This window comes from Pongo abelii, chromosome 15, assembly GCF_028885655.2.
Source record: "Pongo abelii isolate AG06213 chromosome 15, NHGRI_mPonAbe1-v2.0_pri, whole genome shotgun sequence".
NCBI lineage: Eukaryota > Metazoa > Chordata > Mammalia > Primates > Hominidae > Pongo > Pongo abelii.
In genome coordinates, this window is record NC_072000.2 from 83549110 (window position 1) to 83565613 (window position 16504).

Sequence of the window (16504 nt, forward strand, 5' to 3'; positions counted from 1 at the left end):
AAGGAAGAGATCTATGGCTCTGAAAATGATACTCAGCTCTTAGCCGGCTGCCTCTAAAAGGGCAATGTCTGCAGCTAAGGTAGGAGCTTGCTGTAGTAAACTGTTCTAAAGAAAGGAGCTTCTTAATTTGTTTACTATGCACTCCACTCTGATGGTAAGGAGAGTAGGACACACAGAAATGGAGACTGGCTGCAGGAACAGCCCTCCAGGGAACATGGGTGTGAACCATACTAGGGGGTTCCTGCCCTTGTATTTTGAAGACTGATAATTCCAGACCCTATTCGGAAAGTTGATTCTTCCTGCTGCCTCCTAGCCCTGGGCTTTGGCTTTATGCTGTCTGTAGTGTAAGTGGAAGCACATTGAGAAAATGCCAGCACATACTCTGGCTCTTTTTGACTCTGTCTTTAAATTTTATTTGATGGAGTTGTCAAGCAGCTCTCAGCTTGTAAGGTTGGTGGAGGGGGATGGTGAAAAGAAGGAATTGCTTGATCTTGATCTGGTGGCTCTTTTCTCTTTGACTCCTGCTGGGTCTGGTGTTGGCTCCCTTAAAAAAGAAAGAAGCAAACAAACCTAGGAGAAAAAAGAGCCACAACCACCAAAAAAGCAATTTCATTGACATGGAAACTTAGCTCCTAAGGGGGAGAGGGACTGGGGGGAGCGGGTAAGACGGAAAAAAAAAAGGGAGTGGGAGATAGGGGAAGCCAGACAGACTGTTACTAATGGCCATAATTAAACATGGAAATGCTCAGAGATGATTAGCTAAATTTTGCTAATTACTGTAAATGATCAGCAGGGAGAGGAAGATTATGCATTAGAGGTTATGAGCGGCAGGGTCTTGATATCTTTTGTCCAGGATGTAAACAGTTACAGCAGATACTAGTAAGTGATGGAATTTGCAGAGCAGTACTTCCCTAGGGTCCCTAAGTCAGAGTCAGTCTCTCTCTTTCTCTCTCTCTCTCTCTCAATCTCTCTCACATAAAGAGGTTGAGGCTTGCACAGGTTAAACATGACCCTTTATTTAGTTTATTTCTTCAAGGATCGGTTGCTCAGTCTCCTTTAAATCTTTTTGACCAGTCCCCAGTCTGGTTTCTCATTAACCTACATCTGATAAGATTCAGTGTGATGGAAAATAAGAAGAAAGTAAATAAATGGCTAGAGACCCCAGAAAAGGCCCTCAGACCCACCAGAGCTGTAGAGTACAGTGAACTCCAGGGTCTGGCATGGCTGAGATAAGAAAGCTTATGAATTCAGCTCTTCAGAATCCTCTTTCAATCCTGAAGTCCCAACTCATTGATTTGGGGCTTGGAGAGTGAATGCATCTGTATTAAGTAGACTCCTTGCATATTTAATTGGTGTTTTTGAGCATAAAATCAAGAGAAGCAGCAATAAACAAAATATCCCTACCTCTGGCTCCCATCCTGCACCCAAGCTGTGACCCTTTGCATCTCTAACTAAAAGGACCAGAAGACCCCACAGAGCTTTTCTAATGCACTTCTAATTCTTACTTGGTGTACACTTGCTTTTTCCTAGTCCAGACAAAGACCTAGCTAACAGCAATTGTTTTAAAAAATATTTTTGGATGGAGGTGATAGGAGGCATGGCACCAAGAGACTGATGGTTGTTATTAATGATTTACTGCTAATCTTATTCCAGAGTTAAAGGCAGCACTCTCTATTGTCTGTGAAAAAGTAAATGACCTTGATTTTGATATGAAAGAAAACTAGAGCCTTGAGTCCAAGAATCTTCTTTGGACTTAAGAGATTGTTGTTTTTTTAACTACACTTGCTCTCCCCTTGCCCATTTCCTGAGAAGCTCAAAGCTGCTGTTCATCAGTTGGTGCTCCCACCCCCTTTCCCTACTATCCAGACCTATAGAGAGATTCGTGCTAAGACAGATGGAAGAAACAGAAATCCTCCAAATAGCTGATATTTTACCTACACTTTTGCCTGTGCTTGGTTCCAAGCTTTAGAAAATTGGTTATATTATAGATTTGCTTAAAGCCTTTATCCCAGGACAGCCTAGAGGATGCTGGGATTCTTTGTAAAATAGGGAGACTAAGGCCACACTTACCTGGGGTGCCCCCCAAAAATCTCACATTAGGATTGTGTTGCAGGATAGGATTAACCTTCTTCTTAATGGGAATCTAGTAGGCCCTTCCCCATTCTGTTAGAATCCTCACCCCACTTTCATGCTCTCTTCTGTTCACCAGTCATTCAGTCAATACTCGTTGAGCACGTACTCTGTGCCAGGCTGTGTGCTACGGCTGAAGATACAGAACCGAATAAGACATCGTGGTGTTCAGCTAGGAATAATTGCAAAAGTATATATATATGCTTCCATATTTTAAAAAGTGCAAGGAGTGGGTGGAGATCCAAATACCAAGCGAAATTAATGTAAAATCAAAATATCCTTTATAAAATGAAGATTTACAGTATCCTGTTATTTAAAATATCCCTCCAGGTTCCTTTTCATCCTTGGCTTTATTTCCATATGTAAATATCATTTTTTATCAAAGTGCAAGATAGTTTAGTGATTACAGATATATAAATAGTAAAATATATTTGTTTACCAAGCTTTAATTACATAAGCGACTTTTGTATATTTTTTCCTTCTTTTTTTCCCTCTCTCTCACCTTTAAGAAATCCAGTGTGGCTGGGCACAGTGGCTCACACCTGTAATCCTAGCACTTTGGGAGGCGGAGGCGGGGGGGATCACCTGAAGTCAAGAGTTCGAGACCTGCCTGGCCAACATGGGGAAACCCCATCTCTACTAAAAATACATGTATATCTCCAATGTACATCTGCCTAAAAAATGCTTCAGTATTTATAGTTTAAAGGCAGGTTTCTCTAAGGATTCAAGGTTTTGTATGTACCTTAAATGCTATCCTCTACAAAACAGCAGACTTTCCTGCCTCTGTAGACAATTTGTGGGGACTAGTTGAGGACGTAGAACTCTTGGAAAGCTCAGTTTTAAAAGGGAACACACCACGCTATATTTGCAGGAAGAACTCTTGCTCAGAAACCAGGGTGTGTGAAAAAGGGGGGTATAAAAGTCCTATTCAAACCATCTTAGCAGAAGTGGTGGTGATGGGCCCCCTTGTGACACATGATCCTGGAGTCTTTCTTGGACTCATTCCTTGTCCCAGGGATCCACCCCCAAAGTTTTTTCAGCCTTGGGGGCTTGTGTTGCTTTGATCTATTGAGCGCCTTCTTCTGCTCAGCCAGCTGCTTTCTAACCACTTTCTTTATGCCTGCCTTCTTGAGATTCGGGGAGTTGAATAATTCATAGTGTTGGTTGACAGATCAAATGATAAGATTTATATATCTTTGGCCTTGGTGATGAATTAATTAGATTGGTTTCTCCTTCTTTGGCTCCTCTAGATGCATTGTTTTTCTTCTCTAAAATTCACTGGCAAGTGGTGGGTCTGGAGATTAACTTGTTCTTGAGAGACCACCATAGGATGATTATAATATCCTAGTGTCAATTTCTTCAGGACTTTCAACATGGATCACTGGGTGGTGTGGAGTAGGGGCAGCTATATCATAGAGAGGAGAGATAAGATCATCAGAACAGAAAACAAGACACACACACACACACACACACACACACAAAAACTTGCCCATACTGGCTGCGGGATGAAATTTTACAGTAAGAACTTGATTGCTTTCGCCTCAGATTTTGAATCTAAAAGATAAATGTATTCCATTTTACATTTTAGTAAATGAACTTATCAGCCCTAAAGAAGTTTGCTTTACTAGAACTCTGGGTGACCAGGGAGGGAAGCAAATCTCTGAAGATAAATCTTGAACTTACTCATACTTTCCTCCTTATATTAGTTTGCTAGGGCTGCCATAAAGTAGTAAAGTACTATAGACTGGGTGGTTTAAACAACAGAAATGTGTTTGCTCCAGGCTCTGGAGAGTAAAGGTCTGAGATCAAGGTGTCAGCAGGTTTAGTTCTTTCTGACATCTCTCTCCTTGGCTTGCAGATGGCTGTTTTCTCACTGTGTCCTCACAGGGTCTCACCTTAATCTACATGCATGCATCCCTGGTGTCTCTTTGTGTGTCCAAATTCTCCCTTGTTATAAGAACATACATCAGATTGGATTAGGGTCCTCCCTAAAAGCCTCATTTTAACTTAATCATCTCTTTAAAGGCCCTGTCCTCAAATACACTCACATTCTGAGGTACCAGGAATAAAGCTTTGACACATGAATTTTGAAGAGACACAGTTCAGCCCCTAATGCTCTTTCTCCTCACCGCTTCCCGCCCCCACCCCCGCCCCCCGCCCAGTTATTGGGAAAGAAGTAAAGCTGTACTGTTTAGTGAATCCCCATTGGAATCAAACTTTCACAGCAGAAAAATAAAACTTCAGTGACAATAGTTGCAATTTACAAAATTCCTAAGACAGTGCCCTAAGAGGTAATGTGTTTACAGATGTGGGGAAAACAACAGCTATTGGTTCAGTGAAGACTTGTGTTTGTTTTCTTCTCAGTTTATCTTCTGTGACTGAGTCCAGATCTTTATTTGCACGTAGACTAATTCTGTCTGACTGCAGACACACGCTGTAACATCCACACATTAAAGCTTTCTTTACCTAGACCTGCTGCCCTTCTGAGCCAGACCCTCCACCCCTGCCATTGACTCCTTTACGAACTACAGTTGCTCGCTCTTTGCCTTTCCTGAAACACAAATTACCAACTACTTTCACATCTCAGCCTTTGGTGAAAACAAGAGAAAAAATAGGTTAACTAAATATAAATTTCTCGTTTTTCAATTTTCAAATTTCTCAATTGAAAAATACGTTACTTAAATAGGCATCAATTTCATTATTTTTCTCTTCAATTTTATTTTTTGAAAGTTCATCTGAAAATATAAATATGAGGTAAATTGTCTACTTCATGACATGGTTATGAAGCTTGGTGAGATGATTGAGAGACCATGTAGTATATAAAGCTCTGGTTGTTCTAAATCCTAAGAAAAGCATTCCATCTTTGGGGAAAGGGTATGCCTTTCTGTGTCTGTCTCTGTGCTCAAAATGTGTGCTGATGATGATAATAGGTAAATAATAATGGCATTCTAGTGGACAGTGTGATGTTAGGTGAGCTGGGGACAACTATGGTTGGAGGAAATAGCCTTCATCCTCAACCTTTGTTTCTAAGAAACTTTGTCTCTAAGAAACTAAGTCACTAAGGAACATTGTGAACCTGAGTAAGTCACTTGGTTTCACTGAGACTCAATTTCTTCACCTTTAAAGTGAGCAATAATAATAGTTAACCATACTTATATCACAGAAATTGTATGAGAGATTAAACAAGTTGTATTTTGTACATTATAAACCAATGTGTACAGGTTAAATATTTTATGAGACATATTTTCATGATAAGGCTGCCCTCTTTGAATTCCTTGCACAAAGAGGAGCTTCGACGTTGATCATTTGCTGGTTGGTAGATAGTGGTTAAAGAACATGCATCTGCTGGTTCTCCTCATTTTCCTATCTATACATACACTTTTTTGCCTCCAAGAGATTATTTCATTTACATAGTACTCTGAGTAAATGTAGGTGAGAAAACCTTTACTGTATTTTCATGTTTATGGCACTAGAACACAGCATGGGACAAAAGTCAGCTTGTGACTTTTGGTAATGGTCTGCTTAGGTAGAAAGTCATGCCAGGCAAATTTTAGCATGGCCCAACACATTATAGCAAATCATTTAGAAGCTCAGGGATTCAGTAAAGTGAAAAGAGAGGACTCCAAGAAATACTCTGAGAGCATTTTGTAAATTCAGAATTGGATTCCATTTGTAGTAAACCTGTGCAGAATTCAAACATTCCTACATGGTTCTCAGTGTCCGTTGTAAACTAAGATTTTTAATCTGGTTTGTACTAGGAAGAAGCAGGTGTTTTTAGGGACAACTATCTTCAGATCTGGAAGTGGAGAACTTCTTTTAATGCAATTTCTTAGGCTTACTAGGGCTCAAAGTTTGTAGAGCAGATAGGAGCACAATATTATGCCAGAACTCTTAGAATTGACTTTGTGAAACCTGAATTTGAAACAGAATTGTTACTGAGAGACATGGTCCTGATACATAGATTTTACCCCCAGTTACTGAGAGACATGGTCCTGATACATAGATTTTACCCCCAGTTTTCTCCCTGGCCAGCTCTGTAACTTTGGATTATAACATTATATTTTTAAATTACATTCATCTTTTAACTTTTAGACATTCTATGTGATATCTTGATTTCCTAACCTACATTCTTTGCTTTACCTGTAGTTTTCTGCATGGCATGTAGTGTGAAAGTTCCTTAATACCATAGCCGAGGAAAACTTTCCTTTTCATTTCTTCCTCATTTGTACAATGAGAGATTGAGTGAGATGATCTCTCCAAATGTTTTCCAGCACTAGAACTGCATGAGTCTCTGATTTGTATGTCTTTAAAGACACCACTCTGCATCTTAAACCTATCTGAGTTCCACAAGTCTGCCAGTATTTTATAGGTCTATTTTCTTGACTATCATAATAACTTATGCCAAAGCCAGGAGCCAGGTTTTCTCTTTTCCCCTCAGACAGAAGCAGCATAATGTACCAGAGTGGCACACTGTGATGTTATTAAGTCCACAATCCGACTTCAGTGCAGTCACGCTGAGGTGGGAAGAATGCAGCTTTCATTTAAACACACCTCAATAATACTAGAAAGGAGCTATATGTTATGTTTAAAATGTTCTGCTGTGTTTAGCCATATCAGAGCAGGGGGCAGACTAGCAACTGGGTTTATAAAGAGGAAATGGTTTATTTCTACTTACAGTTAGGATTTTGAGAGAGACTTGCTTGAATTATACACAAACACATAATGTACACCCACTGTGTGACAGGTACTCTTCCAAATGCTTTACATATGTGACTTCATTTAATCCTCACTAGCCTTTGAACCTAGTAAAGTGACTATTTTACAGTTAAAAACATTGAGACTCAGAGAGGTTAAGTGGCTTGATTAATATGGTGTTAAAGCCAGGATTCAAACCTGGTTGTGACTAGAAAACTCTTGGTCTTTCTGCTGTATCACACAGTCTGTCAGCTCACGAAACAGACTACACAAACACATCAAGCTCTTTTGTCAGGAATCAAGTGCACAGATTAATGAAGCACTTTGATTAATGCAGCTAACACACCTTTCCAAAGCATCTACAAGACTGTCCAATTCCTAATAAGTATTTGAATGTTTTCTGATCTGCCTGAACCCATTTCAACCCAAGGAGATAGTAATTAAAAGGAGCAGACTGATGAAACACTCACACCTGATACGTGTGTTTTTTTGAATGGATGAATCAATGAATAAATGATTGAGTGAGGTTCCACATGATCAAATCTCTTGCACTAGGAAAGGAGGGATGCTAGTTTATAAAAGAAGCAAAGGCACAGGAAGTTATGCAACCTTCAAAAGCACACCAATGGGCTCGTAGAACTTAGAAATATAAGAGAGCTCAATGTTCCAGGTAGGCAGGGTGAGGACTCAACTAAGAGCATCCAGTTAGTGTCAGGACTGGTCAGGAGCAGAGACATCATGACTCTGAGTCCATTGCCTTTTCTTTCCTCTACTTCTCAGTCCTTCAAGACACTTCCTTAAATTACAAACTTGTTCCCCATCTCTCTTTCTTCAGAGCAATCTGCCCTTATCCAGATTATGTCCTGCAGGCACGTATTCTGCCAGTGTTGGACTTTCCAGGCCTTCCGTTAAAATTAATTATTGGCTGGGCGCAGTGGCTCATGTCTGTAATCCCAACACTTGGGAGGCCAAGGTGGCTGGATCCCCTGAGATCGGGAGTTTGAGACTAGCCTGGCCAACGTGGTGAAACCCCATCTCTACTAAAAATTAAAAAATTAGCTGGGCATGGTGGCACACGCCTGTAATCTCAGCTACTCAGGAGGCTGAGACAGGAGAATCACTTGAACCTGGGAGGCGGAGGTTGCAGTGAGCCAAGATCATGCCATTGCACTCCAGCCTGGGTGATGAGAGAGAATATCTAAAAAAAAAATTAATCATGAGAATCCTTCTAATAGGTGCCTGGCTTTGTGTGCCAAGGTAGGGTTTCTTGGTGTGTTCTGAAGGCTTCCTTTGTATAGGAGACCTCAGTGTGAAAAAGTGCTCAGATTCAGGGTTCTGTGAAAGGAGACGCTTCCTGTCCTGGTTGGATGTCACTCGCCAGAAAGCAGGAAAGAAATGGCCTGTCTGCTCACCTGTTGCTGCTCCTCATCGGGAAGTTGTGACCAGGATCTTGTTTGAAGACCTGTCCCCAGCCCCAGTCCTGACCTCTTGCTTACCGGCTATTGAGTGGCTATGAAAACATAAAGCCCCTGGAAACCAGCAAGCCACATTTTCTGAGATACTGTCCTGCCCTCCCTTTTTTATTGTTTTGAAATATTCTCACCCCCCCACGTTAAAACATAACCATGTGTATTCACTCCTGAGTGACTTTCCCCCAAACTATGAATTTCAACTATTTCTGAGACAGTCATTCAGAATTTGAATATAATTACACTCTTTGGATGAAAATTGTGGTTTTTACTACATAAAAAACTAATGGAAATGATCTGCCTGTTCCTGTAGTTTACAGATTATATGCTTCAGAACTGACGATATATATTTAGGCTGCTTTTCTGTGTGGCACATTTAAATGAAAATGAACTCGGGGTGAGCCACCATGGTTGCTAGGCAATAGAGCGGGTTGATAGAGCACGGTATTAAACTGAACCCACGTTGGTGTTTTACTTAACATCTATTTGCTTTGCACCTTTGTCATTTGTGGTGTCATAGAAGGGAAAGGAGGAGGAGACAGGCAGAGTCTGGTTATCTGCAGAGACTCAAACAGGTAGGAGAAATAATCACCCCGAACACCAAAGTGACATGAGCATTTTCAAAAATTTGAGGTTGCAGCACAGTCAACTCATTTAATGAAGAACATGCAAGACCTGAAGAAATGCATAAGCATAGCAGACATATTCATGGATGTGGTAGCAAGAGGAACTAAAGAGATTCCCCAGGCTGGGTTTTGCTCTGGTGGTTCCAGAAAAAAAAAAAAAAAAAAAAGCCACCACGCTGGTTGAAAATTTTAAAAATGCATCTATGGATCATTTAATTTCCTGGCCTAAAATCCCAGATTTATCATGAGCAAGTCGTGATAGGCAGCAAAAGCGCTGCGGCTTCTTTACAATTGTTAACTAATAGAGGAACTCCAATTGCTTTGAAACCCTGGTTTTAATAAAAGCTGAAAGTCTCTTATAAGAAAACAACTGGATCACAGATAAAGCAAAACCTCTTCAGATTCTTTGGGTTCATTCTAGCCACATTCTGATACATGTAAAAGTTTGAAAAGATGATTAAAGGGTTAAAACTCAGCTGTGGGGAGAATTTGGTCTCATGAATAATTTGGGTAGAGAGAGGATCCTGTTAGTTGGATAGCCAAAGTTGTATTGTTTATTTTTTCCAGGAGCCCATTATTATATATCTTTTTTCATTGAATCAATATCTGTGCATAATGGAATGGGCACCTTTGAATGTTCTCTTTTCTTAAAACAAACTTCTTAGATAAATTAAACACAAGATGATAGGAAACCTCTATTTTCATAAGAATGACAATAACATCTACTTTGGTTTTTATTATAGCACTTGATCACTTTTTATTATGCGTAACAGTTTTGCCTTTCCATATACCTGACATTTCTATAAATGTTATAGTTCATTTAATTCTCCCATGAAGTAGGTGGAGTTGGTTTCCCATTTTTTAAGTTTTAGTTAATTATTTTAGCAGAGATGAGGTCTTACGGTATTGTCCAGACTAGTCTCAAACTCCTGGGCTGAAGTGATCCTCCCATCTTGGCCTCTCAAAGTGCTGGGATTACCGGCATAGCCACCATGCCCAGCCAGTTTTCCCACTTTAAAGAGGCAGACTCCAAGGCATGGAAAGTTTGAGTCAGTTGCCTAAGGTCTTATAGGTAATATAAGGCGCAACCAGTTTGGGTATTTAAGCAGTTTGAACCTGTCCTGTTCAAACTGCTTAAATACCCAACCTGATTGCGCCTTATATTACCTATAAGTATATACTGAAATTATACTGAAAACAGTACAATATTTCATAAATACTCTTAAAATTTCAGTATTTATGAAATATTACCTGAATGCTGGGAAAAAATTTCAAAGTGGTATTCTTAAATGGAATACTGGGCCATTTTTAAAGGGACCTCTTAGGGTCTACCTAGATACAGGATAAATTATGAAGACAGAATATTTTCAAACTAACAGTTAACAGTAAACACCTACCTCATATCAGATATTCTAACAAATACTTTAGCTTACTGCATTTAATCTTTACTAACCATCCTTCAAGGTAGGCACTATTGTTATCATGAATTTATGGGAACAGAAACTGAGCCCCGTAGGGTTAAGCAACTCACTCAAGTTCTTCCACTTACTAAGCAGTTAGCCTATAGCATCTGTTGAACTCTTAGGTCAGGTAGTCTGTGCAAATGTAGAACAGTTCCCGGATACTGAAAGCAACTAATCAGAACGCTTCCCTAGATTCACAAATTCTATTACATTATAGGAGAGCCTTTTCAAAACAGCCTTTGGAAACTCACACCAGTTCCAGAATCTGCTGGCAATGAATGGTTACATCTTCAATCAAGGACCCAAGAATGAGGGACCCCCTCTCCTTTGACAAGGAAGCCCATTGGTGCCTCATTCTCCTCGTGTTTAATTCACTCTAAGAATCTGTTTTTTTCAGGAAGTTTCTTTTCCAGTAATTACGATAGGCTTTCTCCCCAACTTATGATTTTAGGCAAGCAACCAAACTTTCCTGATTTTAATTCTCTCACCTGAAAGAAAGGGAATTGTGAGGTGGCCTGCCAGCTTTGCCTTCACAAGTGTGGCATTCATCTTTCGTTAATGCCGAAAGGCAAAATCCCAGTGATTTCTAAAATACTTCCTCACCCTTATCAGATCTTATTAGATCACCTTGAATCTACTTTTAATCTTGGCCCTTCATACATGTGGTAGTAGTTCTTTAAATATGAGGGTGAAACTAATGAATATGTTAAGAGGGGCAGTGGGTTTCCAACTTGAGTGAATATGTGTGTGTTTGCTTTCACATGTAGGTAAATGTGTGAGCCAAAATAAACGATGTAACAGAAAACCTTCGTAGCAGCCCAATTAGTTCCCAGCTTGGAATGTAAAGATCAGACATGAGAACTAAGTCTGCTGTGCATTACAGACGTAGGGAGGTTTCAGTACCTGCTTCTTACGGCTCTGGCATTGTTTATCAGTGCAGTGTTGTCACAGGCTCATGTCAACATGTGGAGAGGACAACTTTTATGTGAAATAGGAAGATAAACCTAGAGTCTTGGCCTTATGTAGACAACCCCCTTCTTTGGGATGACTCATGTTTTCATGTTTCTTGTTTTTTCCATGCCAGGGAGCCATTTTATGTGTATGTATGGGTAACCTCATAAACTGTTAGCTATATAAAGACTGGTTAAACTAATTATTATTAAGAACTCTCTTTCAGAAAATCCTGAGATAGTTCCTTTTATTTCCCTTCACAAAGTAACTTGATATTGGTCCCGGAGAAATAGATCCACAACCTCATCAACAAGTTCCCCAGGCCCTGAGGAATGATCATGCCCCTAAAATAATGTTCTGATGAAGGACTTTCTTTGGACTCAAAATCTGCTTTGCGTTTATGGAATCATCAAATGCGAAATCTGCAAGAGGTCTTTAGAGGCCCTTTTCAATCAAGTTATTTTTCACGGGAAAAAAACTAATAGACCAGAAGTTTGTGAATAGTTTTCCCAAATCACACTTTTCGAATTAGAGGCAAGGTGAGGGCAACGTGCAAGCTTTCAGCTTCTCTGTTTAGTCTCTTTCTACTGCATCACAATGTTAGCACTCAAGCTTTCCAGGTGTCATCTGTTTTGCTGTGGACTGGGAGACTGGGATTGTCTCCAGCACAACTTGAGTAACAAATGAGCACAGAAGGAGCAGAGAGCGGCATGACAACCAAGATACTCCAAACACTTGCACTGTTTCCTGTAATTACCATCCAGAGTGCAGCTCCCATTCTGTGTCAGGCATGCCACCCCCTCACAGGGTCTCCTGCTTTCTCTCTGCCCCAGCAGCCTAGAGGGGAAATTCAGCATGCTGCAGTTCAATCAAACTGTTTGATGAGAGCTTTTGAGCCTAATTACATGGAAGGTTTTATCCAGTGAAAAGAAAGAGGAAAGAGAAAGAGAGAAATTAAATTGAAGTGTAAATCAGTCAAGGGCTTAGATCCCACGCTTTCTTTCTTTTTAATCAAGAGTAAAATGAGAGGAGAGTTTTAAGGATCGTCACAAGACACCATTAACTACCCAAGGAGCTCTTGACTGAAGATGGTTTGTCATAAAAAGAAAAGTGTACAATCTGTCCATAAAGAGGAAGTATCTCAGGGTCGTGCTGCAGTTTAGGAGCATGACACTAAAAGGGAGGACGCTTGGTTTTTCTGTGATTATTTAATCTTTATTTCCCCTAGATACCTAGCATATTTTCTTGCACACATTAGGTGTTCTGTATTTTAAATCAATGACTTGGTAAATAACGTAGTGTGTAACTTGGGTAATTATTACATAGGAAAGGGTATATTATCAACTCATTCAATATTAGATACAACATGTGAAATCAGTATTCAAAATTTTGGCCAGTTTCCCTTTGTGGTTGACGTAGTTTGGGTATATCCCTCTGATATTACTGCTATTTATAGAATGCTTTACAGTGCTACAGAGAACATTCACGGTATTTATTTGATCCACAGCACAGCCTGGTGTGGTAGGAGGACAAGTGGTATGATTGTTATTTGTTCCATTTTTTTTTAAGCTGATGTAATCAAAACCAAAGAAGCATAAATGACTTGATCAGAGTCATCCAAGTATTAAGTGACAGAGCAAAAACTGCTACCCAGCTTCTATTACATTACCCCATATGACCTAGAATCTTGTACAGAATTTCTGGGTTCTTCAGTATAAGAAGGATGGGTAAACATCAGAGAGGAGCGTTTGCGAAAGAAATGCATTGGAATTCATACTTTATTACTGAGTACTTATGATGAGCAATGCAAGGCACTGGTCCATGCTCTGAACTGGAATGTGAAACATGAGCTTTGTCCCCAAAGGCTTACAGTGTGGTTACAATTCATTAAAATGATGCTTAGATCTATCCTTTCCATCTCGATTGCATTTTCAACCATATCACCTAAACAGTTGTGACAACCTCCCTTAACAGACCTTCCTTAGCTTCTGTTTTTCCCTCCTGTCCATGTTTCCCTCACCACTGGAGCCATCCATCTGAAACACCAGTCTGATCATGCCGCTCTTCTATGGGCTCTTCATGTCATTTCCTCTGTACTTGGAACAAAGGCTGGCCCCTTACCTTTATGATCTGGCCCCTGTGTATCTCCAACTTCACCTCCTAACATATTTGACTTCCTTGGCCTTCATCTTTTTCTTTTTCCTTTTTTTCCCCCTTGAATATATCAATCTTGCTACTACCATAGTGCCTTTATTTGATCAGTTCCTTTTCTCTGGAATGTTTTCATCCAGATTGCCGTATGGCCACTCCTTCTTCTTATACATCAGGCTTCAACTTCAATGTTATCCCCTCAAGAGCCCTTCCTTAATGACCCAGTATAAAAGGCACTCTTTTTTTGAAGGATCAAGATTATATGAAAAAATTAAAAAAATAAAAAATAAAAAGCACTTTTTCAAGTGTCTCTCCAGCATAGCACCTTGTTTTGTTTTCACTGTAGCTTGAATATCTCTGTTACAGTTCTTATGTGTGTATTGCTTCCATTAACCCACTAGAATCAAAGTTCTGAGAGCAGAGACCTTGCTGATCTTGTTCATGGTTGGACTCCCGGTACCTAAGGCAGTGACTAGCAAAGACTGAGTTTTCATAAACCTTGCTGAGTAAAGGGATGGATGAATAAATGGCATAGATGCTTCACAAATATGGGCTCCCACCTAGCATTTTAACCTCAATACTCAGTAGGCCCTTTAAAAACATCAGTTTTAGTTTGTACTTTTCCCTTGATTGAGAATCTCTCCTGTTTGATAGACTGCTACTAATTTTTCACATTGCAGCTCACTCCATAATATCTGGTCTGCAAAGTTTTCCCTATCTCCCACTGCACAGTGAGTTTCCCAGGCTTCTGTGTTTACTTTTTTCTCTATAGCAGTTTTCTCATTGAATAACAAAATTTATTAAACATATATTCAGTCTTCTACTGTTTTCCAGGCACTGTCCTTGGTGTCAGACTCTTAAACATAAATAAGATTTGGGCCTTGCCTACAAGAGGTTCACGCCTTGGTGGAAGAGCTCACTCTCATTTTATTAAATATGTAACATTGCGTTGCTGTTATTTATTGATGGTGATTGTTTTCCTCATTAGGCTCTGCCTTTCTTGAGGGTAAGGAATGAGTCATTCATTTCTATATTTTGATTGGCTGACATAGTTCTTCTTTTACAAAAGGTGCTTCATGGCACTCATTAAGGAAAAAATAGAGTGAGTAAGTTGAAAAGGTAAGAACATACAGTATTTTAATGCACGTCGTAGTGTGACAAACATCATGAGATAAGTAGAAACTACCATGGAGATTTAGAGGGGAAGATGTCACAACCAATTAGGTCATTAAAAAGTGCTTCATAGCAGAAATAAACTTTATATCATGTTTTGAAGAATTATTTCCACAGGCATGCAGGAGATGGGGTGAAATATTCTTGGGAAAAAAAAAAAACAGATGTTCCGGAATTAGTGACTCCATTTGCTGAGTTATGGGCTTGTAGAGCTCTGTTGTGAGAAGGGCTGGTGAAGGAGTTTGGGGCTCTTTGATGGAGGACATTGAGTAATAACTATAATTATAATGGACATCTTTGGCATTTACAGTTTGCAGATCAGTAATGTAAATACTATATGACTTGTCCCTTTCAATTGCCCTGTAATTCTTTTATCATGATCACTATTTACAAGAGAAAAAAAGGGTCAAGGCTGAGAAGTTGTTGCTTAAATCTTATAGGATGGTGCTGTATCTTTTTCAAAATGTAAAACTGGTTTTGTAAATCCCTGGCTTAAAAAGATAAAACAAAAACAAATAAGTAAATAAATAAGCCTCTTTCTTCACTGTTTCCAGTGCCTTCCAAATCAAGATAAAAGTGTTTAATGTGGCCTAGCAGTTCCTGCATGATCTGGCATCACTAGCATAGCACGTCTAGTCTCATCACTCAAAGGTCCTTCTGCCTTCTTTATTCCAGCCCCCTGGACTTCTCCCAGCCACTCATATTCACCACTACAGACTTGCCTTTGCTCATCCTATTTAAGCAGCATCCTCCCTTCTTCCTCTGATGGTCACCCACTCAGAACTAAGAACTCTTCTTTAGTGTAGCACCTCCTCAAGGAAATCCCCCTGCCATTTCTTTGAGAAATTCAAATTCCCAGAACATAGGTTCTCATAACCTTCTAGAACTCTCCCCTGTTCTAGAATATTTTTTAAACTCATTTTATTTATTCATCCAACATTAGATGATTACCTGTTTGTTTCAACCCCAGTGATTATGCTAGAAGAAAAAAACAGATGTAGTCTCTGATGAGATTACGTTGCTTCTTATTTTCTCACTTGCTTAATCATTTACTCATCACACCTTATCTTTCAATAGCAGCTCACAGGCAAGTATGTGGTGAAAAAAAATGTTAAGACCTCTGAAAGAGCAGCTGAAGAAATGTCAACTGCAGAACCGTGGTCTCCCTATTCATGTATCTGGTTAAGAATGCTCGATCACCTGGCCTTCCGTAGCTAGAAGCCATGGAGCCACACTTGGCACTAATTGAAAAATAAGCAGTGAAAAGATTTGCTTTCAACACAAATTTGAATGACTGGAATTATGTCTTTATTATCTGAAGTGGGTGCTTGTGACTTGTCTACCTATTCTGGCATCAGGAAGAAATACCACAGAAATTAGCCTCTGGCTGGTCATGTTATTATAAGCCAGTTATAGCCCATTTTTAGAAAATCTGATGGATATAAAATCAATCTGCTCATACAAATAAATTTCAGATTTGTTATGCATAATACAAAATTACCTGGTGCTTCAGAAATAAAGGATTCAGGACTGAGAAATGAGGAACTTAAATAAAAGAAACCTGTTAAAAAATAGACAGAAATGAAGACAAACATCTCTGAACTGATAAACTACATTGACTGGGAAATGTAACTGAATTTACAAAGAAAAGTGATAATTAAATGGCCATCTTTTTAGAAACAATACTCTCCTACAAAGGGGCATAATGGGGAACATAAAACAGCACTTTAAAAGTTGTGAAGCACTATATAAATGAGAGGCATTATATTTATTTTTCTCTCCATTACTGGTTTTAATCCTGATCACTAGTAATTTGAAATGGCCCTTTGGCCTCTTCCTCGCAGTG

The 16504-nt window shown here is 39.5% G+C and overlaps 1 protein-coding gene across 44 annotated transcripts in view; it reads left to right on the forward strand.

The window, feature by feature from the left end:
• Positions 1-16504, forward strand: part of NRXN3 (neurexin 3) — a 1691350-nt gene that overhangs the window by 1118852 nt on the left and 555994 nt on the right.